The sequence below is a fragment of the Melanerpes formicivorus genome, unplaced genomic scaffold (genome assembly GCF_026170545.1).
Source record: "Melanerpes formicivorus ecotype bairdi unplaced genomic scaffold, bMelFor1.0.p_v2 SCAF_11, whole genome shotgun sequence".
Taxonomy (NCBI): domain Eukaryota; kingdom Metazoa; phylum Chordata; class Aves; order Piciformes; family Picidae; genus Melanerpes; species Melanerpes formicivorus.
This window is the reverse complement of record NW_027142363.1, coordinates 17115885-17138567: the sequence shown is the minus strand read 5'-3', so window position 1 is coordinate 17138567 and position 22683 is coordinate 17115885. Positions and strand designations below refer to the sequence as shown.

At 46.6% G+C, this 22683-nt stretch overlaps 1 protein-coding gene across 3 annotated transcripts in view; it reads right to left on the bottom strand.

Moving 5' to 3' along the window:
* Nucleotides 1-22683, bottom strand: part of LOC137444228 (uncharacterized) — a 53080-nt gene that overhangs the window by 4203 nt on the left and 26194 nt on the right. Inside the window, exons 1-2 of one of the 3 annotated variants that reach the window (XM_068144701.1) lie at nucleotides 18240-18351; nucleotides 1019-1101 (exon numbers count right to left, since the gene is read on the bottom strand). The gene's annotated coding sequence lies outside the window, so the exon portion shown is untranslated. Of the gene's footprint in view, nucleotides 1-1018; nucleotides 1102-16435; nucleotides 17488-18239; nucleotides 18352-22683 lie in introns of those variants that run through there. The other 2 variants (XM_068144700.1, XM_068144702.1) reach the window with 2 other exon arrangements.

The following is a 22683-nucleotide window of genomic DNA, read 5'->3' as shown; positions in this document are numbered from 1 at the left end:
TCCTCCAGAAGTATTCTAGTTGTTTCATCCTCTGCTTTCCCACTTCTGATATTCATGCATTATCATGTCACCTTTTATTATAAGGCAACTCTTTTCTCAGAATCCCAGCCTTGCAGAATGCAATGAGAAAATATGAGGAATCCAATCAGGACCATGCTGCCTGCACAACAAACTTTTGAGTACTTTACAGGGAAAACAAACAAACAAAGAACTAAACCCACCCAACCCTAATTTTTTATTAGCCTATATATGTGTATATCATCCTCCAACATTTAGGATTGATAAGCTCAGACTGGAAAATACAGTTCCCTTGCAGAGTGTAAGTTTCTTCTTACCAGAGAGCTATAAAGGAGATGTCTGTATTCATTGATGGAACAATAGCAACTCAACTTCCTCAGCTTCTCATTTCTGCACACTGGGAATGTACCACCTTTCATAATGTGAAATGGAATGCCTCATGATTTTTCCAAATGCACTTCTAACATATATATGTCTGAGAATCCAGGGTTCAATAATGGAAAAGCTCTAGAGAAATGTACTTTTGCAGCTGGAGTCTGCCTGCCATAGCAAAGCCTTTATCATTGCTTTAAAATTGGAGGTAGGGTCACTGACAGCGAAGGGCCAAGGCACTTTTCAAGCCTTTTTGGCAAGCTACATCCAAGTCTGTATTTTCAGGATTGCTTTAAGGTATGCTAGGCAACAGCTGCAGGGAAAATGGATGTTTCTACTGGCTGCTCATTCCCACCACCTCTCTCCTGACCACATCAGGGCAAGATCCGAATGGGAACTAACCTAAGAGAAACAGCTGGAGTAGTCCCCTGATCTGCAACCACATCAGCACCACTGCAAGCTCAGAGGAGGAGGTAAGAACAGGTGAAAAGTAGCCTCACACCACTTAGCTGCAGCTTACAATTTGGATGGCTTAAAATCACTTTAAACCTCAACTGCAGAAACAAGAGAGATGGACATGCAGTTGTGGAACTATGACAAGCCCTCCTCTTTCCAACAAGTAGCTTACCAAGACCCCTGGTGTCACGACACCGCAGTCCTCATTGTGGAGGCCATGAGTTGCGAACTACTCGTCTCACAAGAAAATATCACCTAGATAAAGGAGAGAGAAGAAGAACTTAATCAACAAGAACACACAGCCAAGCATGGGACCTCCCATGCATCCAGCCACAGAAACAGAGGAACCAAAACTTATTCTGAGCTACTGAACAGGGGAAGCCTCTGCTCAGATTGGCAAGATTTATCAGCATCGAAAAAGCCACCATCAGACTGGGAGAGTCTGAAGATGAAGAATGCACATGGAGGGGAAATAGGTCAGACCTGCTTCAGCACTCTCATATTTGAGCTAGCTAGATTCCCATGAGCTCATCTGTGCTCAGAGAAGCTGGCACAAAGCTCAGACATGTAACCTCCCCTTTTCTGCACCCATCTTTCTTCAAAGGCTCGCCTTCCCCTTACTATGTGCCCAGCAACTTCTGCCAACCCCCCCTCCCCACCAGCCCTGTGCTTTGTAGCTACAACCTCCTCCACAACCAGACAACACATAAATAAAAACAGCAAGTACTATGTAAAGTCAAACAATAACATCTAGGGGAAAACCAGGCAGGTTTTAGAAGGAAGAAACACTACCTACTGTTCTGGCAGCTCCCACTTCCCATCATTGTGCTACACTACAGGGAGAAGAGAATCAAACTGAAAAGATTCCCAAGCAAGACATATTTGCAAGTTTGCTCAAAATAGAGGGGTTAGCCCCACCTTGTGCTATGGTTATTTCCTATGAAGTCAAAAGAGTTAATAACCTATGAACTGATCAGCCACATTTTCAGCAATGGAGACAACCCTGCATCAATTAATATTCAGCCACATGTTAAAGCAAGTTTAAGTGCCTGAAAGTTCACTAATACAATAAAACACGGATTCCAAGGAATGGCTTCATGGTAAACTTGAGTCCAGGAAAGAAAGACAGAGCAGATACCTGCCAGGTTTTCCCTCATTCACTAGGAAAACTGGAGAAGCTGCAAGGACAGTAAGAATCCAAACACATTGTTTGGGTCAGCATGGTCTTTCAGAGCACTCTCAGCCATTTACACAACATGGACAACCTTGCAGTTAAAATACAACTGCTAAATGAAATCACTACCAGAGGTTTTCTGTGTAATCCCAATGCATTCTGCTGCCCAGATCTCCCAACAGGAATATAAGAGCTGTTGTGAGGCTCAATTAGTGATGCATTGTGAAACTCTGCATATTCGCTTTCCTCCAACATTCTCCAACTCTTATCTACTGCAGCTTCACCTTAATAATGTAGCAATGCACTGCCATGTAATGCACTTCAACAAAGCCAACCTACAAAGCTAGTCCGAAACAATGCAGCTACATTCTCCACCCAGTCCAGCCAAATCAAACAATGAAATCATCAATGCGATAGACCATCCTTATCTAGCCAAGTCACACCTGCAGACAGAAGCTGGAACAAACACCTATCGCAACAAGCTGCTTCATCCAGTAAAACCTACCACAGTAGCACAATCATCCCTGAATCCAATTACCCAGTTATGTCTCCTTTCCCCTTTCCCCCACCCCACCCAACAAAATAATACAAGCTAAGCTATGCCAGTGCCAATACCGACACACCTGTACTAAAGTAGTGACAGAAATCACCTTTTCCCTTGAAAGGGAAAAATGTGTGAATAGCAGCACACAATAGAATGGAGAGAGTCTGTCACAGCAGTCAGAGCTCTGTTGCTTCAAATGTTCAAATCCAACTTGGCAAAGAACCAGAATATGACAGCCTTAGAGTCCGCAACTGAGAACTAGAAGAGGGACACAAATGAGCAGACACCATCCGTCTTTAAGCTTACCCAGATAGTTACTGCAATGGGATTCTATTCCCTAGCTTACTATTTCTGCTGCTCATCTGGCCTTAGTCCACAGTCAGCACAAGGCAGTTTGCTTCACAGAGCGTTTGAAAGCAAAAGGCTGAGAGGAAGTACACAAGCAGCTACCACAGAGTAATTAACAGGACAACTGCACATCTTAGTTTACATTTTGGCAAAGCATTCATGAATCACCCCCAGACTTCACTGAACTAGCCACCACATTACCAATAGTAAAAAAATCACCAACCCATCCAAACTAGCTTATGGCCTCTTCATGCCTTTAAACTGTAGAAGTTTGGTAGTTACACGTGGTAAGGTACTTGAAGGTGTAGAGCATTATGGCTGCTGCAGCAGGAACAGCTGCGGTTATCACTGAGTCACTTCAGTCTTTTCTCCCTCTTTGAGAGGAAGAATGTGGAGAGATGAAATAAAGGCATACCAAATAGATAAAAGTATGAAACTTGTGGCCTTACTGTGACATGAAGCATTAAAGGCAAGAAACCTTTCTCTGTGTACAAGAAAGAGCATGCTTCTTTTTTTTCCTGTGGCCTTTCTGAGAGTCAGTCCATGGTGGACTGAGGGTGGTGAGAGACCAAAATCAGCATGGAAAAAGAAAAAAGGTGGGAGACCTGCTGCTATACAAAACAAATGGTAACTCTGAATGCAAGCTGAGCCAGCACCCTGAATTGTAGCTTTGACAGTGGAGTGGGAAAGAAAGGAGAGAGAGAGAGTGGAGTAAGAGATTGCTCTGGGAAGAGTAGCAGCTTCAGGAGGGACCAAGAACAGCAGCACCAGGAGCAGTTTGAGCAATTGTTCATCCTGCCAGCCACCAGGAAGCAAACCTCTGCATGTGCATCCACCAGTGGATTCCCCATGAGAGCTGAGAGGTGGGGTAAGGCAATGAATCAGCCAACACGCTTCTTCAGCGCAGTTCTACTGGGAAGGTCACATCCTATTACTCTGACCCTCCTTCAACCACACACCCAAGACCGCCCAAGAGTTACCAATGGCTTCCATCACGTGCTGCAGTTACCAGTTTTGCTTAGCATTTGCTTATGTTGCACACCTGCAGCTCAACAGCACATTACATTTTAATAAGCTGCTGTTTAATAAAGTGTTTGATTACACACCTCATCGATAAGGAGTGCAACTGGGAAACAAGGAGGATGCAGGAAGTGTTATTCAATGCTTTTATTGAAGCATTGACCTCCCTTAAGATCACATAAAAGCAAATAGATAAATTAACGAGTTCTCTACATCCCACACATCTCCCCCTGATACCTGAGGATACAAGGGCACAGGACGCTCTTCAATGGCCAAGAAGGCCAATGGTATCCTGGCCTGCATCAGAAATAGTGTGGCCAGCAGGAGCAGGGAAGTCATTGTGCCCCTGTGCTCAGCACTGGTTAGGCCACACCTTGAGTCCTGTGTCCAGTTCTGGGCCCCTCAATTTAAGAAAGACATTGAGATTCTTCAATGTGTCCAGAGAAGGGCAACAAAGCTGGGGAGGGGTTTGAAGCACAGCCCTGTGGAGAGGCTGAGGGAGCTGGGGTTGCTTAGCCTGGAGAAGAGGAGGCTCAGGGGACACCTTGCTCTCTACAACTACCTGAAGGGAGGTTGTAGCCAGGAGGGGGCTGGTCTCTTCTCCCAGGCAATCAACGACAGTACAAGAGGACATAGTCTCAAGTTGTGCCAGGGGAGATTTAGGCTGGAGGTGAGGAGAAAGTTCTTCACAGAGAGAGTTGCTAGGCATTGGAATGTGCTGCCCAGGGAGGTGGTGAATACCTCCAGGGACAGTGACTCCAAGAGGGGACTGGATGTGGCACTTGGTGCCATGGTTTAGTAGTCATGAGGTGTTGGGTGACAGGTTGGACTTGATCTTTGAGGTCTTTTCCAACCTTATTGATTCTATGATTCAATCCCCTGAGCCAGTCCCAGTTTCTAGAGATAGTCCCCACTAGGACCTTTGAAATACACCTTTAAATACACCTTTTAGCAAATGTTATCCTCCTCATCCTTTCCCACGAATGCATAAAGCATGTGCTTGCAGTACAGCTAGTATGGGAACCACCAGCATTCAATCAGGTTTGTCCAAGTGCCACCTTATCTTCTGTACACCAAGTATGTGCTGGACCCTGGAAAGCAACTTCACCAGCCTAAGTCTCTGCCCCTTCTGGCCATCACTAGCATTTGTGACCCTGCTGAAAACTAACTCTAGATTAAAGATACCATTAGTTTTCAGGAGACAAGCTTCCTTTTTCAGCCAACCAGGTGACCACACGCTCACCCGCACAAAGGAAGCGGCAGTGACTGATGGCACAGACAGACTTACAACAGTTGTTCACACTTGCATCCTCCTGACAGGTCTCTACGTTCTTTCTTCTTAAAGGAGAACTGCTGGACTTAAAGACATAGTATCAACATGCAAGTCATCTGAACATAATACAACTCTCCTTGTCCAAGAAAGTAGATGGCCTGACTACCTCCTGTCCCAGGTCTTTCCATGGCAGTGTTTGTGCCTAACCTCATCTTTAGGTCAAGCCACACAGTTACCACACCGCAGACTTTCAGCTCACTTGCTCACCTGCTCTACCCACCACAAAGGCAGTGGCCACTTGCACTAGGGGCGCTTTCTGTGATACATAGACCATTCTCTACACAAACCAGCTTCTGATTTGGGGGAAAAAATACCATTCTGACCATTCTGTAATTCCCTAGCAAGCCACAGATTCTGTTTACTTATAGATCATTTTCTCAACATCTAGAGCTAACCTGTTAACAGTGAGCTGATTAGATAGCAAATCACAGCCAGTCACCTACTTTTAGATGGTCCCAATTTATTATGGAACAGTATGGACTTCTCTAAGTTTATGTATTGGGAATAAAATACAATGGTGTACACAAGGTCTTCAGTTTGCCAAAGCCAAGAATTCCTCCTTATGCACATCAGAGAAATCACTGATAATTCCAAACAAGGAAGAATTGAGAGCTTGTCACCCAAACTCATTTTGTTACATGAATGTAGGGACTACAATCTTCACCAGGCTCATTACAACCTCCACTGAGAAAATAACTCCTCTTGTACTCATGGTGCACGCACACCTTTCTCTTAACTTCTAAAACATGGGCAGGTTATTGCCTGTAACTACTTCCACACCTTGGAGCACAGAGAAAGAGGCTGAGCAAAGATAGGCTCACTTAAAATTAACACATTGATGACCTACAAGCACATTGACAGGGAAAGATTGGGCAAGGCTATGGCATTACAAGGAAGAGAATTTCCTTCAAGTAGCTCACATTAAGAATTTAGGACCACAGGATAAGGCTACCAGAAACTGTAAGAATATACTTATTTGCCCCTGTGCAAATGCAGTATGCACCATCACATGAATGTAGCTCTGCTGAACCTACCTGTGCTTGCCCATCCACACATCTTGAGTAAGTGCATACCCTTTCTTCCACACTTTCCCCTCATCAGCTCCTATCACCACACACATGGACACTCCCAAAGAACTGGTCTCTCCTCCAGTTCATTCAAAACATGGACAGTCACAGAAAGTCTGACTTTTTTTCCCTCTTTATCCTTAGAAAGTGTAGTCAAGACAATCACTAACAAAGCACAATACAATCCCAAAGATCAGAGAACAAAGTGGGTTTGGACATTTCTCATGTAACCATCCCTTTGCTCTCAGACAACAGCGTGTCCACTGACTTCTCTTTCTCCCTCCTTTTCACAAGCACATGGATAACTATAACAGTAGCCATGATGTAGAGGCCATTTAATTATTCTTTTTAGGTATATACAGAAATCATTCTAAAATAACCTTTTTCAACAGGCATGCTGCTCACTGCACACGTAACTATCACTTTTAACAGCTGTTACTAACACTAACATTGTCAGTAAGACAACTATATGTCCATTACACTATTTTTAATGCATCTACCACTTCAATGTGGTTTTATTACAAAGGGGATGAATAGGTGTCCCAGACAGTTTCTGATTTTGTACAAGTCTCTCCACAGCTCCTTCCTCAAAGTAATGGAGGAGATGATCTTTGAGGTTTCTTCCAACCTTGGTGATACTGTGATACCTGCTCATGCACGCTGCTGAGTAGATTCAAGGTGTATGCAGCCAGACATTCAAAGTCCCTTTCAATTTCCCAGTTGTTATTATGTTAAAAAACCCACAACCCTTGACCCACTTGGTCCATCTCAGACTCAAATCACCTCATGGAAAAGTCTGACACGGTTCCAGAAGTCACTTTGGAAAGAATCAAAAGAAAAACCCTCACAACCCCCAAAGCCTAAGCTACAAGCGGACAGCTTCTGTACAGGAATGCCATAAACACTTCCCCTTGCTGCCCACACCATTGCCACTAATGCTGGCAAAGCTGAATTTACAGGTGCAGGCTGGCCAGACTGCTGCTAAGGTATTAGGTACACTGTCACATAAGCTATAGTGTCCCATGACGTTCTGCTGACCTCCGCTCAGCCTCGGCATACTCCAGCACGGCAGCCAACATCAGTTCAGCTCCACCTATGCTAACAGTGCTGGGAACAGTTTATGTACATTACAACTGGAGTGGTGAGCACTTTACATGGAGCTTACCTTAGCAGCAGCTAGTCTGCTCCAGAGTTCTTGCTATTGTTAACACTGATAAAAGATCAAAAGCTCTAGCAATAACAGATTTTTCAAGGAATGTCTCAAGAGTGCTTCCCCAATATTTGACAGCCTTCTACAGCTTAATACATCACTTTAATAGTTTACAGCCCCAGTATCAGTGAGCATTACATGCAGGAGTCCAGTGGATAACAAGAGTTTTCTGTGGGCTGCTTTCATAGGTTTATCTTCTGTCAAAACTTTTAAGGAAGTACTTAACGTGTTAGGAGTCAGAGTTGTTCTATTTTCACTCACTTCTCTGGGCTTATTTTTCCTAAAATTTAAATGGGGTCATCAACATGAACCACTACAGGTAAAAGAGTATTTGTATCAAGCTTGCCAGTAACCCATTATTTAGAAACTAATCTGCAGAGGGAGTGAGAAGGATGTGGAAATAATGGATGGGAAGACAAGACCGAGAAGATGGTTTGTTCTTCAACATGTAGTAACAACATACTGTTTAAACAGAAGGCTTGGGAAAAACAAGCAACCTATCAGCTCAGCACAGGAAAAAACAAGTGCTCTTCCTTTAATTTCAGCATCCCTTCACTAGGCTTCCAGAAAGAAAGGTAAGAAACCATCCTCAGGCACAACTCCTCAGGTTACAATCTTGTCAGTTTTCATAAGGTAAGTGGGGCTAGGAAGGGTCAGTACTAGACAGGCATCCTCCACAGAAAATGCAGTGCTACAGCAAGCAGTTATTCCTGAATATACTACACAGTTAGAATTGCTGGGGGTGACCCACACACCTTCCTTCATCTTAACCTTCACCTCAAGAGGAGTCTCTCATCCAAAACAAGCAGTTGTGCAAAGATTCCCCAAGCACTGCTATCTTCCAGTGCCACTTGTGAGACCAGTTTTCACTCAGGACTGTCACCATCAGCTATTCCTTCTGCTTCTCTTCCTTACATGATTCCTCCTGCTATTTTGTAGCAGCAGGTGTTCACACTTGAGGAGCTCAGCACTGCAAACCAGGCATTCTCATGGGGGCAACAGCTGAAGAATTACTATATTCCAGATAACCTACTGCTGGGTAAGATGCATGTCAAGGAATATGGTGTTCCTGGTGCATTGAACTGCTCATTTCTTTGGTTTTAGGCTCATATTAGGCATGTTAGATATAGCACAACCTTCAGCAACAGTTCACTTCTGTGTACTGGTTCCCTAGTTATTAAATGTAGGATCTTCAATAGAGCAATGACTCTTCTAAGGAGTAACGCACTTCAAAGAACTCCAGCAAGCAAAGACTGCATGTACACAGTACTCCACCATGCTACATGGTTGTATCAAAGCTCCTGGGATGAAAAACTGACATTTGATAAATAACATGAGGTCACTCTAAAAGATCTCAAAACACTGCATCTAAAAATGTTATTTTGACAAGAAATTAAGCAATTGTATAACCAGGTCTATTATCAAACTACTGCTTTGACATCACCTTATGAAAGTAAGAGAAGCATGCGATTCCAGCTGCTGCAGGACCCTCCCTCACCCCATTCCACTCCAGATGCACGTGTTTAATATTCTTCTAGTTAGCCATGCATGTACAGCAAACCCCAACAGTGCTTCAAAGTATTTACTGTACGGTATAAACAGAGCGCTATTTTCAAAGACTCATAACTGTCAAATCAAAGCTAACTTTCACAAGAACATTCAGAAGCATTTCTGCTGGATGGTGGCTATTTGCCTAACAGCTTCAACTTTCCATCCACAGCCACAAGGAGGTTAATTGTATTTAATTTATTTTTTTTTTTTTGAGACAGAAGAAAGCATTTTCTTGTTAACAAGCTGTCAAGCTATTGTGGCCTGAAGTTCTTTACTCCCTTCTCACACATACGTATAAAAAGTGGTGGAAAGCTTCAGTTTCACTAGGAAAAGTTCCAAGAGTCTCTCCATGCATAAGGTCACCTAAACTCTGCATTGTAACAGCTCTCACTATAGAAGCTGTGGCTGCTCACCTTGACAGGCTACAGCTTTGCTTTACATTACACTGCAAATAACACTACATTTCTAATCAATCAAACAAACCCAGATTGGTATGTAGATAAAATGCTGTAATATCACCAGGCAGTGCAACAGTGATATCGCAGTATCACCAAGGTTGGAAGAGACCTCAAAGATCATCGAGTCCAACCTGTCACCACAGACCTCATGACTAGACCATGGCACCAAGTGCCACATCCAATCCCCTCTTGAACCCCTCCAGGGATGGTGACTCCACCACCTCCCTGGGCAGCCTATTCCAATGGCAAACGACTCTCTCAGTGAAGAACTTTCTCCTCACCTCCAGCCTAAACTTCCCCTGGCACAGCTTGAGACTGTGTCCTCTTATTCTGGTGCTGGTTGCTTGAAAGAAGAGACCAACTCCCTCATCTGAAGAAGTCAGTTTAGTAAGATGCAGAAAGCACAGGCATGAGAAACCTGAAGAAGGGTCTATGGCTTGATCTTACCCAGTTTGTTTAGCAATGACCACTAAATCAGTATTTTCCTTCAGGTTTTGCATAACTGCACACATTGCAAAGGTGGCAAAGAAAGCTTCACGCAACATACACAAGCAGACCCACAGATTTAAAGCAATTGGTAGAATGTAAGTAACATGGTCAAGAAGATAAATAGCAGGCGAATTAAGAGCCAAGTTCTGTTCTCAAGTTCACTACCAAATCCAACCTAACCTGGTTTTAAAAGAGCCCATGGGCCCCAGCCACCCTACTGATAAGATGAAACAGATATCTGCACCCTTTGTTCAAAAGGCAGGGAGAACTAACAATAGGCACATGAAGACCATCAGGTGACAAGATGGGTCAGCAGTTTAAAGTTCCCTTGTTCTGCTGCTGTTCAGACAGCCCCACCAGAAAGCTAAGTAGCAAGAATACAGCACTACCTTCTTAAGAGGTCTAACGGCCATGGAAACAGGACAACCAGCTCAGACCAATTGCAAATGACAGATGTTGAGCAGGCAGCTGTGTGGCTATCTGTGCCATACAGAGAGGCACAACTGCTCTGAACTCAATACAGGAAGTAGAAAGCTCTCTCTCAGTTCTATATGCAGTTACATTATTGCATGTATCATACCACTTTTTTTGTCATAGATTGTACCGCTAATGAGCACTTGAAATCAGTATCGTTTCCAAGACTGCAGCACCCAATTTTGTATGAACTCCCAGAGGATGTTGCTCTATCACCTCTCGGGCCTTTGTTGAAAGAAATTATGTGATGGGTAAAGCATACATTCAATTTCCCTTCCTCCAAACACATTTCCTTGATTCTGCCCAAGTTTTAGAAACAAGCAAACAAACCAATCACCTTACAATTCCACTTTTCACCTCCCTTCCCTTCTTGTTTGCCTTCTCAGAGGCCAAACACAAAGAGCTCACCTCTGCTCTTAAGCCTGTCTGAAGAAGAAGAAAAAAAAAAAAAGGGAAAAGAAGGGAAGAAGGGAGATGTGGAAGCATGTCTATCAACTCTAAAGAGATAACATTCATTCCTTAAATATAGTAAACTCAAATTTTAGAAGTCTTTAAAATAAATTCAACTAGTGTTGAGATCTGACTCTGCTGAAGAACAAGTTAAGAACAACCCACAGAAGACAGAACAAAACCAATGTGAAAAAAAATCAGGTAGCCAGCAGTTCACTTCACAAACTTCATAGTTTGGTAGCTCAGACCAGATTTCAGGATGGGTCACCAGGAGGCAACCAAAAGCCTATGCAGTTCAATGGCACATCTCACACAGTGGTCTCAGTCGAGTTTTCAGAGAAGTGTGCAAGAGCCCAGTAAGCAAACCCAGGCAAAATAAGCTCCCTCCCTCTCTTTCCCAATATAGAAGCACATCTGTTAGAGCACAATAAAAAACAAGGTTTAGACCACAGGCTTCATACCTCTTCCAAAATTTCTACTGTCACTGATTAGGATAATTGAATATTCCTCGTATTCCTACAGACATACGATCCTTCTTAACTCTTGTTGAATTCTTGCTCCTGATGACTCTCACAGCGTGAGTTTCACTGCTTAATTGCAACCATACTAAATAGTCCACTGTCAATTTACACTACATGTTCTGTATAATCAAACAGTCTTGAAGCAACAGAAACTTTTCCATAGCTAAACCACCATACACTTCTTGTTGTCCTGTTTAAAGCTTCTTAGAGAGGGCCTCCCTTTATATACATTGCATGCAGAGTTGAGAAACATTTTGGCAGAAAGGACCAGGTAAGCTGAAGGAAGTGTTCTCAGGCAAGGGAAGCTGTAACAAATAAGTGTAAGTAACATTTAGCAAGCTTAGCAGACTCTTAAGGGGTAGAGCTAGATGAGCATTCCTTTGGCAGCAATGCCAGCTTGAAAAACTGCTGCTACCAATACTTACTTACACCCCTGCACCACACTGAGATGTGCCTCTTACAACCGTTTGCGTGGCCAAACAGCGAACCAGCTTGCCAAACTGATGCAGCCCAAGTGGAATGATTTTTTTGCCACATTAGTTCCTTGATCTGCTTTAGCATACAGCTGCTTCAGCAACAGTACCAGCACACACAGAGGGGTGGTGCAGAATCAAAATGGGCAAGCACCAAGGACTCCTCAAAAGCCAACTCCAGCACAGAAAAGAAATGCTCACAGGCATAGTAACAGAGGGCAGCTAGGCTGATATGTTCAGGTACAGTGACAAAGTACCACCTCATTTCTTCTAAAATATGAAGTCAACGTTGGCACTGCTCATTTGGATTCGGCACACATTAAAATATCACCTTATATTTTGCTGTTGCTGTTTATTGCAAGTTTGTAAGACCATACAGTCTTAAAGGCAACTCTTCAGAAATTTCCCAATAGATGGGTTGGGGTTTTCTGCTCGATTTCTTCAAGATTATCCAGAAGTCCTAATTATGAATAAGGTCTCTGTTCTTCTGTACTTGTACAGTCCCTGCCACAAAGGAGATCCAGCTCCAAAATGTTTAAACTCTTAGAAAAAAGGAAAAAAAAATCCTATCTGACAAGTAAAGGTACAAGAAGAAAACTATTTAACATAACACAGGCAGAGCAGCGCTCAAACAAAAACTCGCCAATGAAATCTCCCTCCAAATTGCTCTGAAAACCTGGGTTAATACCTTCATTTTGTGAGCAGGAAGACTAGAGGAACTCCAGCAGAGCTTGTGAGCAGGAATTCCAAGCCCATAGCAAACCTTGCTGGGTTAAAGGACTTCATGTCTGTGTAAACAGAACACAGACCTTACCAAGGCACAGAGATTTCTGTGAAGTCCAAGGCCAAGTGAACTAAATAGAAGAATTTTATGAAGCCTGCCTGTATTGCTCTGAAGAAATTCTGGTAAACTTCTAGAAAGCAGAAGAGATCACACCCTACCAGGTAACACAGCTGACATTTAAGCTGGGAATTCACTCAAATACTGACTTGAGTGTAAATGGCTCCACAGGTTCAAGTTTTTGGGTTGGGGCTTTTATTCCATTGAATTTATAAAAGACCAACAAATTTCCTAAGCCACAGGCACAGCTCACAAGGGAACAGAATTGACACAACACATCAGAAACTCAAAGTGGGGGGGGGGAAAAATATAGAAAGAGACATGTAGAAATAGGTATAGGAAGTCAACACATAACAGAGCAGCAAGCCTTTGAATCGCTAGCGAATATGGATCAAAGGTACTCCGTTCCACCACAAACATAAAAACTGTTCAGAAAAGCTGTTGTATATTAATATTTTAGCCTTGTGGCTTATAGTTGCCTTAGTTTCTATATTTGGGTATTTTGTGACAAATGTAGTTTCTCTGGCTGTGGACTAACCCCAACTGAAAACAATCCAAGTACATGAACTGTAAAGATGAAATGCAAGATGGGGGGGGGGGGGGAGGGAAGCACAGGGAAGAAAGAGTCCACACCCTTTGTATTCATAACATACTGAAGAAGAGATCTACAAAGTTTCTGGTTGTATGAACAGAAACCTATTTATTTTCTTTCACATTAAAATTCAGGTCCTGACTCACTTAGAAGACTGTGTTGACCAATAAACAAACTAACTGATCACAAGAGAGGAAAAGCAAAACACCACCCCAAACCCACAAAAACCTTAAAGGACGCCTATACACACACCCCTGGTCCACGAAAAAGATGGTTTCAACAGCCGTGTCACAATCTAGTTACTTCCCGCACACCGGAGAAGATCAGTTTCCCCTGAAACATCTGCATTGCATCTATGAGCTAAATAATCTGCATTGGGAAAACTACACTGGGAAGTCAGCAACAGAACTTTTACCAAACATTGGCAAAACGAAGTGTGGATACACACAAAATCCATCCCCCCCAAAAGAATTTCTCACGTTAACCTGACCAAAGATGAGCAGCTGAATGGGAGGGCGACTTAGACAAAACCTTGTTTAGGGTGGGATTTTTTTTTGTTTGGTTTTGTTCACACTTATTTAACGTCAATGATTGATTAACATTTTGGATAAAGGAGGCTTTGTTAGTGATTCAGCATCTCCACCCCTTCAATTAAGGTGTTAAGAGTTCACAACAGTGCAGTGAGATCCAAGATCCCCAGACCTCTCTTCACAGGAAAAAAAAAAAGAAAACAACCCAACCCCCCAAAAAAAACCAAAAAGCCAAACCCCCAACCAAAAAAATTAAAACACCCCCCAAAACAACCAAACAACTCACCTCACACACAACCGAAAAGAAAAAGAATTCCGAAGGCATATCAACAAAAAAGAAACACAACCCTCACCCACCCCACCGGGAAAATTCCAAAATCACAAAACTGACATCGTTGCTAACTCCATCTTAGAAAAAGAAAGCTGCCATTCTTTTGTTGTTTGAGGAGGGGCCAGCAAGGGAGACAAGGAAAGAATATAAGCCCTTGAGACATTTTTATGCTCCGAGTAAGACAGGGGGGAAAAAAAAAAAAAGAGAGAGACACGTTCATTAAAAATAATCTCTTGGGAGCTGACTGTTAAACAACCCCAAAACATCCACAAACAAAACAACAAAACCCCAACAAACAAGCAAAAAAACCACCCCACCACAACACAGCCATCATGCCAACTTATCCAAAATGGCTATATCTCACCAAAGCAACTCTCATGATTCCCAGGAGAAAAAACAAACCCAGATCAGCCTGCCACAGGATATGGGCATGTGCACTTCTGCTAGCACACCTCTGCTGTGAGCACAGGATGAACACAGAACTGCGTTAGCCTCTATTTAACTTCACCAGTTCAACACCTGTAACATCCCACTGCAGAGAGCAATCCATCACTACAGCCCAAATATTAAACAGGAGAGAGGCAAACAAAAAGCAGACAGGAGTAAAGCTGTTTAGATATGTTAATTCTTCCCTTCCACACGCTGCCATTACTTTTGTTATTTGATTTCATGTAATGCCTTGCCTAGCTTTCCAACATTTGTTTTTGTAATATTTTGAGCAATGACTGAGCAAATATTATCTTCCAACAAAACAGACAGGGGGAAAAAAAAGGTTAAATAATCTACATCACATTTTTTCTCCTGCTTTTAAAGCTTGAAACCTTTAAAGATGCTTCAGAGCATCCTGATATCTATGTGCAGTTTCCACAGAGAACAAAACGCTTTCAAGGAAAATAAATGCTGCTGGAGCCCCACAAAACTGGAAGAATTGTCTTCCACACTTTCTCCAGCTGTACTTCAACGGTAAAGCAACTGGTCACCAAGACAGAGGCTTGATGAGACAAACTTGACTTGGTACAATCGCTTCTTCTCTGCACCACTCAGTAAAGCTAATGCCCAAAACGTTACTTTACAAAGCAAGAGCTATAAGACTTTGTCTGCCTCTCACAGGAAGTGGGGTTCGTGGTTATATCCCAGCCAGTTTCATAGCCCAAATCAGGTTTAGCACCTGGAGAGTAAAGCATCTTCCCTTTCACATTGGTGAGCTTTGAACTATTCCACAATCAGCTCCCTACTGCCAATTACTGATTCCTGCTTGCTTTCTTTGCTGCATGACTATTTCCTGATTCTCACTTTGTTTACTGTTAAACCACTAACCATGTAATCATCCCACCTTAATATCTTGTATCCAAATAACAATCCACAATTGACTGTCACATCAGATCCTTCCCATCTGCATCCTCCTGCTTTGTCTACCCTCCTAGAGCAACATCCACCTTCCACATCCCAAGGATTGAATTGTCAGAGTTCTTTTTAGTCTCATCACTCAGACACCTACACAGTGGTCTCAGGAACAGAAAGTTGGCCAACAAAAAGAGCATGCTCTCATCCAAGAGCCTCACTGCTTGCATGCACCCACCTGTCCCATCATTTCAAGTCTCCAGTGTTGGTTGTTTTACTCCCGTTGTCCAACACTTAACCTCATGAACTTCCAGTATCTCTACAGATTTGGCTTCTCCCATCCCTCAGACAGCCTCCCACAGACCTCTTTGCAGCAAGGCCAGGGCATGGACTCCCTCAGGCACACAAGCACAGTGCCTCTTCTCTGCCTAGCAGAAACACTTCCAAATAAACACATATCCCCTGCCTTGTCAGATACTACTCTTCCCCACAATCCCTACATATATGGTTCCCTCCCACACTCTTAGTATCCCACAAACTCCTTTTGCACAACTATCCCACATTCCAGTTCCACACTACTTGCTTAGCTTCCCTAGAAGCATGCTCCCCTAAACTATCTGCACTGATTCTCAGCTCTGGACACCTACAATTCCCTTTACAACCACATGCACCAACTCTTCTCTGCTGGAAGCACTTATCACCCCGTATTCTGGCTCACACTGCTTCCCAATACTACAGTGCCACTCCCCTATCTCTTCCTCCCAACCACTCAAGTCCCAGCTTCTCACATCCTCCCATCACTATGACCATCCTTTTGTGTATCAACTTTCTCCCCAGCTTACCTCATACTCCACACTTCTTCATCCACCTCTCCACATCCCTTCCTGAAGACAGTTTTTCCTGCAACAAAGCCCTCCATCCCTTCCTCACAGCACATCCCAGATGAACTAACATCTCACTTCCCATACCCCCCTGCATGCTTCACCTCCTACTCCATTCCCTACATCCCTACTGTAGACTTCTGTGCTTCAGCCCTTTACTTCAGCTCCACCACAGAGCTTGCATGCCCAATTGTCAGCCACTTTCTCCCAGGACAGCCCATACCCCCCAGCCCCAACAGCATAGCCCCGGTGTTGCAGCCCCTGCTATCCAATGCCCCAGTCCCTCACTGGGATTAAAAATTCAGAACTACCTCTCTATCCACCCAACGTCGTCCTCACCATACAGTATATCCCTTAGGGCACCCCAAGCACATCATTGCACCTCAACAGGGTGCAAAGCACTCCACTCACCTACTCATACATCATGCCCTCCAAAGCACCCCAGTGCTGCAGCTCACCTCAGCCAATGCTCTTCCACACAACACAGCCACGTGGCCACCCCGAGCACCCCAGCGCAACTCGGTGCACCCCACACATCCCTCCCCACTGCAGAAGCCCCGTCCCAAGTGCATGCCCCAAACCACAGGGCATCCCACATACACATCCATGTAGCACAGCTCTTAAGGCATCCCATGCACCACAATGCAACCAAGGACACCCCAACACGTTCGTCCACGCAGCACAACCTCCATGGCACCCCGACAAGCCAGAGTAATCCACACACCCCTTCATATAGTACAATCCCCAGGGCACCCCCGGCACCACAATGCAACGCAAAGCACTCCATATGCCCATCCATACAGCACAATCTCCAGGGCTTCCCGTGCACCCCAAAGCCCCTCACATGGTCCTGCACAGAGCACAGCCCCCGGGGCGTCCCCTGCAGCCCACACATCCCTCCGTAAAGCACAGCCCTAAAGCATCGCCTGCACTCCACATACCTCCCCAGAGAGCACTACCCCTAGAGCATCCCCTGCACACCACACATCCCTCCAAGAAGCGCAGCCCCCAGGGCATCCCCTGCAACACGGAGCACCATCCCCCCTCCCCCCCCACCCCCTTTCATTTGGGACACAGCTTCTGCACGGCCCTCCATAGAGCGCAGTCCCGGGGCACCCCGCGCACCTCAGAGCATCCTCCACCCCCCGCCACGCAGCACACCCTCAGGGCACCCCACACCCCTCCGCGCAGCACAGCCAGCGCGACACGCCGCGGAGTCGAGCAGAACCCCGGGCGCCCGGGGACCGCCAGCGGAGCCACCGGGGCGCCGCAGTCCCGGAGGCAGCGCTCCCCGCAGCCGTCGGCGGCGTCCCCTCCGGGCCCCGGGCCTCCCCCAACTCTCAAACTTTGGGCGGGCGGCGGCCGGTGCCGGTGGTCGCCCGGTGCCCGCCGCGCCGCCTCCCCCTCACTCACCGCCGAGCCGTGGGGGAGAGGCGGGGGCCGAAGCTCCTCTCAGCCCCGGGCGGGAGGGGGCGGCGCAGCGTCTCCCCCCGGCGACGGTGGGTCCTTCCCCCTCCCGCAAACACACACAGGCTCCATTGTCCGCCAGCGCCTCCCCCCCTCTCCTTCCCGCACACATGGTACCGCCCATCGCAGCCCCTCTCGCCCGCTCCCCCCGCCTGCTCCCCCCCTCCCCCTCGTTTTCCCCACACCGTTCCCCCCCCCCTCGCCTCCCCCCTCCCGCCGCGTCCCGCAACCCGGAGAGAGGAATGGTACCGCCCGTCGCGCGCGCCCCGCCCCAGGAATGGTACTGTCCCCTACTCACTTCGCCGGCGGGACCGCCTCTTACTCCCCGTTCCGGGCAGTGGTCTCGACCGGCCCCCCGCCCCGCCCCGCTCAACGAGAGGGCGGGGACTGCCTCCCTTCCCCCTCGCACACCCTCTCCTCCCGCCTGCGCCTACACAGTGGTAGCAGCCAGGCTCTTAAAGAGACAGGCCAGCCGCGCCGAGCGCTCCCTCGGGACCTCGAGAAGCGCCACCCACCCCTCCCCGCTCGCCGCGGCACCGCCCCCGCCATTAACATAGCCGGTCCCCCCGCCTCGGGGCGGCCCCACCCCTCCTCCCCTTTTAAAGAGACCTCGCGCCTAAGGCGCTTCTTAAAGGGACCGCCCCCCCTGCGCACCACCACTCCTGAACTCCCCTCGGCGGAGTTGAGCCCCGGGAGTACCCCCCCCCTTTCTCCCTCCCTGCTCCCCGGGTGGGGCCGCGGAGGCGGGGGCTCCGCGTGTCTGGGTGCCCGCATCCGCAGGGGAGGCACCCGGTTGATGCGGGGAGGGGCCGGCGCGGGACCCTGTCAGCGTGGGGAGCGGGAGCCGGCTCTCCCCGGAGGCGGCGCGCGGGGCCAACCCCCCTAACGGCACCCCTAACGGAAACGGTGCGGGCCCCCCGGGGGGGCGGCGCCCGCCGCTACGCCCTGAGGCCTTGCCCGGTTCCCGGGGGGCTATGCGATGGCGGCCGCCCGGCCTAGAGCGAGTGCCCTGCCAGTCCTCCTCCTTAGCACCAGAGGTGCCCAGAGGCACCCCGGCTGGCGGGGCGGTTTGCACCGAGACGCTTTCGCCGGGTGCCCCGTGGTGCACCGGGGAAATCATCAAGGTGGGCACTGCGCACTGCAATCATCCATGCTGGGTCATCCTCCTGAAAGTCATCCCAAAAGCTGCACAGTCCTGAGGTGCCGGCTGGTGGGTGGGCAGGAGCAGTATGGAGCTGCACATTCAGCCCGCTGACACCAAGCACAGAATTTCCCTTCCACAGATTTCTGAAGAAGGAAGGGGATGGTTGTCCATTGGCAAGGCAAGAAGAAAGCAGGAGGGAGCTTCTGGAGGAGGCACATGTTTCTTCTTCTCCCCAGTGACTGCCCACCAGCTGCCAGCGGGTTGATGGAGCTGCTCTGAGAGAGCGGAGGGCCTCTTCTGATGGGAGAAAGCACTGGCCTAAGAACCAGCTTGCAACTAAACAAGGAAGAACCAGCTAGTAATGACAGACACAACCTATCGACTCCTAAATATGCTCAAGGGCCCTATCCTGTACAAATGGTCCATGTTTGGAGGATTAAATGACAATGTGGTTTGAAACCATCTGAGAGTTAAGAGTTTTGAAGATTTGCAGCAATCCTCCCCCCTTTTCAGACTTTGACTTGCTCTGTGAAAAGAGCATTTCCAACATCCACTAATCCTTCTTCACCTCCACAAAACATTCTTAAATTGAGTGATCTTGTGGGTTGTAAGGGAGAGCTTTCCAAATCACCAGTGGCACATAGATGCGCAGAAGTGCTGCAGTCTAATGAGAGAAAGCAGGCTGATCATTTTTGCATATCTGCGATGCCTGAATAACCTGTTTCGCCAATGCAACATAAGTTAATAGAACTGTGGAGTGTGCTCTCCCTTCGACTTCAAAGGACCAACTCTTTACTCCGTCCAACTCCCACTTTTAAGTAACCCAACCCTTTGTATTTCAGCACTGAGCATTCACACTGGACAGCCCTCTGATCGATAAAACTACCTCCTCTCTCCACCTAGCCCTCAGTCCCTAAGAGGCTTTTCCTCTTTTTGTACCTCTCTTCTCCCTGGGTCCCTGCCCGCGGATAAGATCCGTAAAGAACTCTACAGTTTCCTGAGCACTGCAACAGTAGTTATTTCACACCTTCTACCCTAAATAGATACTCTTCCTTGAGGGGGATACTTCTTAACAGTGAGTTTCAATCCCTTCTGATTTGAGGACCAGACCCCTTAAGCATTTCTCAGCCCAGTGCAACACTAGCTATTTCATACCTTCTAACCTAGATAGATACACTTCCTTGAGAGGGATACTTCTTAACAGTGAGTTTCAGTTCCTTCCAATTTGCAGACCAGACCCCTTAAGCATTTCCCGACGGACAGGCTTGCAGCCAGCTGATGCCTCTTGCTTGCTTCTCTCCATTATAAGTCTCACCATCTACAAGTTCCCAGGATCCACTACCCAAAAGCAAAAACCACTCATCTCTGGACAGCCCTTCAGATCCACCAATGCTAGCCCTACCTGTACCTTTCCACAGATGACAGCAACGCTTTCTAAAGCTGAAGTGTTGGTGAAACCTGACTGATTAGCTCCACTTGGACCACCACATTGCTGCCATCGGATCAGTCCGCTTCCTTACTTGACATATAAACCTTTTTGTATTGTTGTACCAATTGTTAATACATTGTTAGTACACGTAGGCAGTACCTTAATACAACTATTTTTGTATTAAGGTACTGCCTACTATTTGCTCCACACCTGAGAGAGCTCAGTGGACTAGCCCAGGAAAGGCTGCAACAGCAGTAGCTGTATAGAGTAGACCAACTAAGCAGCAAAACATGGTGTAAGGAACAGATAGGCCTTAATAGTGCCGTAGACCAAAGACTTAGTCCTGCTCTCACTGTCATCAGGGACCCATTGTGGTCTGCTTAAAAAGAAATTTGTTTCCCCTGGGCAGCAGAGGCTAGGATTTTACTAAGGAGCCTAAGGAAGCCAGGCACCCAATTTCCGTTTCCTGAAGGTACCTTTGAAAACCCTACCCTGTGCTTCAATCTTGACACAAGCAACAGCAGTGATAAAATATGAGGTGTTAGCAGACTGCCTTTTCTGTTCTCCTCCCTCCTCTGACCTAGTACTTCACTGTCTTGTCCCTAGAGGAGTTAGATCAGGGAAAAGGAGCATAAAACACTACCAGTTTGCAGATGCTGTGGTTCTTCCAACTCTTCTCCCATCCCCCCCGACCCCATCCCCCCACATTTCAAACAGTTATAAATGACTCTGCAACTCTGCAGGCAGCGGTCTCAAATAACCACACCAAGCCTCTCCCCTCCAACGGCTTTATGTCTCTTCCTTCCTCCCTTTGGGGCTCCAGATAGCAGCTATCAAGGTGTTTTGCTTCACTCTCAAGAGTTAAGTTGACTTCACCCACCACCTTTGGGAATCCACCACAGCAAACTGCCACAAGCAGTGAATTCCCAAGGCAGAGATTCCCAGCTGAGAAGTCCCTCCCGCTGTCCTTGAAATGTTTTACCATGGGAACTAACAACAGGCTCTAAAATGATCTCAACTGCAATGGCAGGTTGCATGGCAGGATTTCAGGCAGGGGAGAACCAGACCATGGGCCTGCCACTGCCAACCTTGAGAGCATCCCCCTCTACTGAGGCCTTATCCTTCAGCCAAGCTCATAAAAGCTGCCCCAGAAAAGCCAGCTGTTTCAGCTCTTTGGAGCACTCCAGCAAATCCCAAGAACATCTTGGAAACATTACTGCATACAATCTCCTCACAACTCCCCGGCTGTGGCAGGGACAGAAGATCAGGCCTTCTTTTCAAAAGCAGGATCTCCTTCCATTAAGGGCAAACCAAGCCTAAGGAAAGTTGCTACATGAACTCCAGTTTTGCAGAGCAGACAGAGCAGGCAAGCTAGGCCAGCCAGCAAAATTCATTTGCATTACACTTTCCACATATGGTCCCAAGCATGGCACATCCCAATTGTAGCTTTTATTCTCTTTAAGGACCTGGCCCTGCAAACAATTTTACATGTGTATGTAGAGTCCCACTCAAACACAATGGGGCTACTCATGCAAATAATGTTAAGAGCATGTAGGGTTGTGGCTCTGTTTCACTACTGCATTTGCTGCAAATCCATTTTAAGGGGATCTTGCTGTGCTCTTGCACAGTTAGTGCCACTCATTTGTGCCAGTGAAACTGTTTATGTAGCCACACTCATAGGTGAGCTGTTTAGAAGAACCAACTTTTTTAAAAAGCCCTACTAACAAGAACAAACCCTTAATCCCAGCCCAGCTCCAATGTAGATTTCATCCCTACAAGCAGCTGAACTGGCACAACTGGAGGAGGTGGAAACATCTGAGGAACTTTTGAAGATGGGATTGAGGGCAGGCAAAATGGTGACACAGAACCTTAGCCTGTGAAGGCTGGAGTCATTAACCTCTCCTGACCATCCACTCATTCCCTGAAGCAGAGCCTCTTCCTCAATCACACAGCCTTTGCACATGAAACAAATTTCACCTCAAATGCAACAGCAGGTTAAGCCTTTTCAGTCATTAATGCTTAAAATCTTCCCTCAAGAAGGATATGCCACAGACACTACACTCTCCTCCTTGCAGGTAAGGGATGTAGTCACCATGTGTGGCTGTAGTTAGTACACCACTGCCTCTGCAGTCAAAGGATCTCTCTCTAGCAGCTTTGACATGGCACATT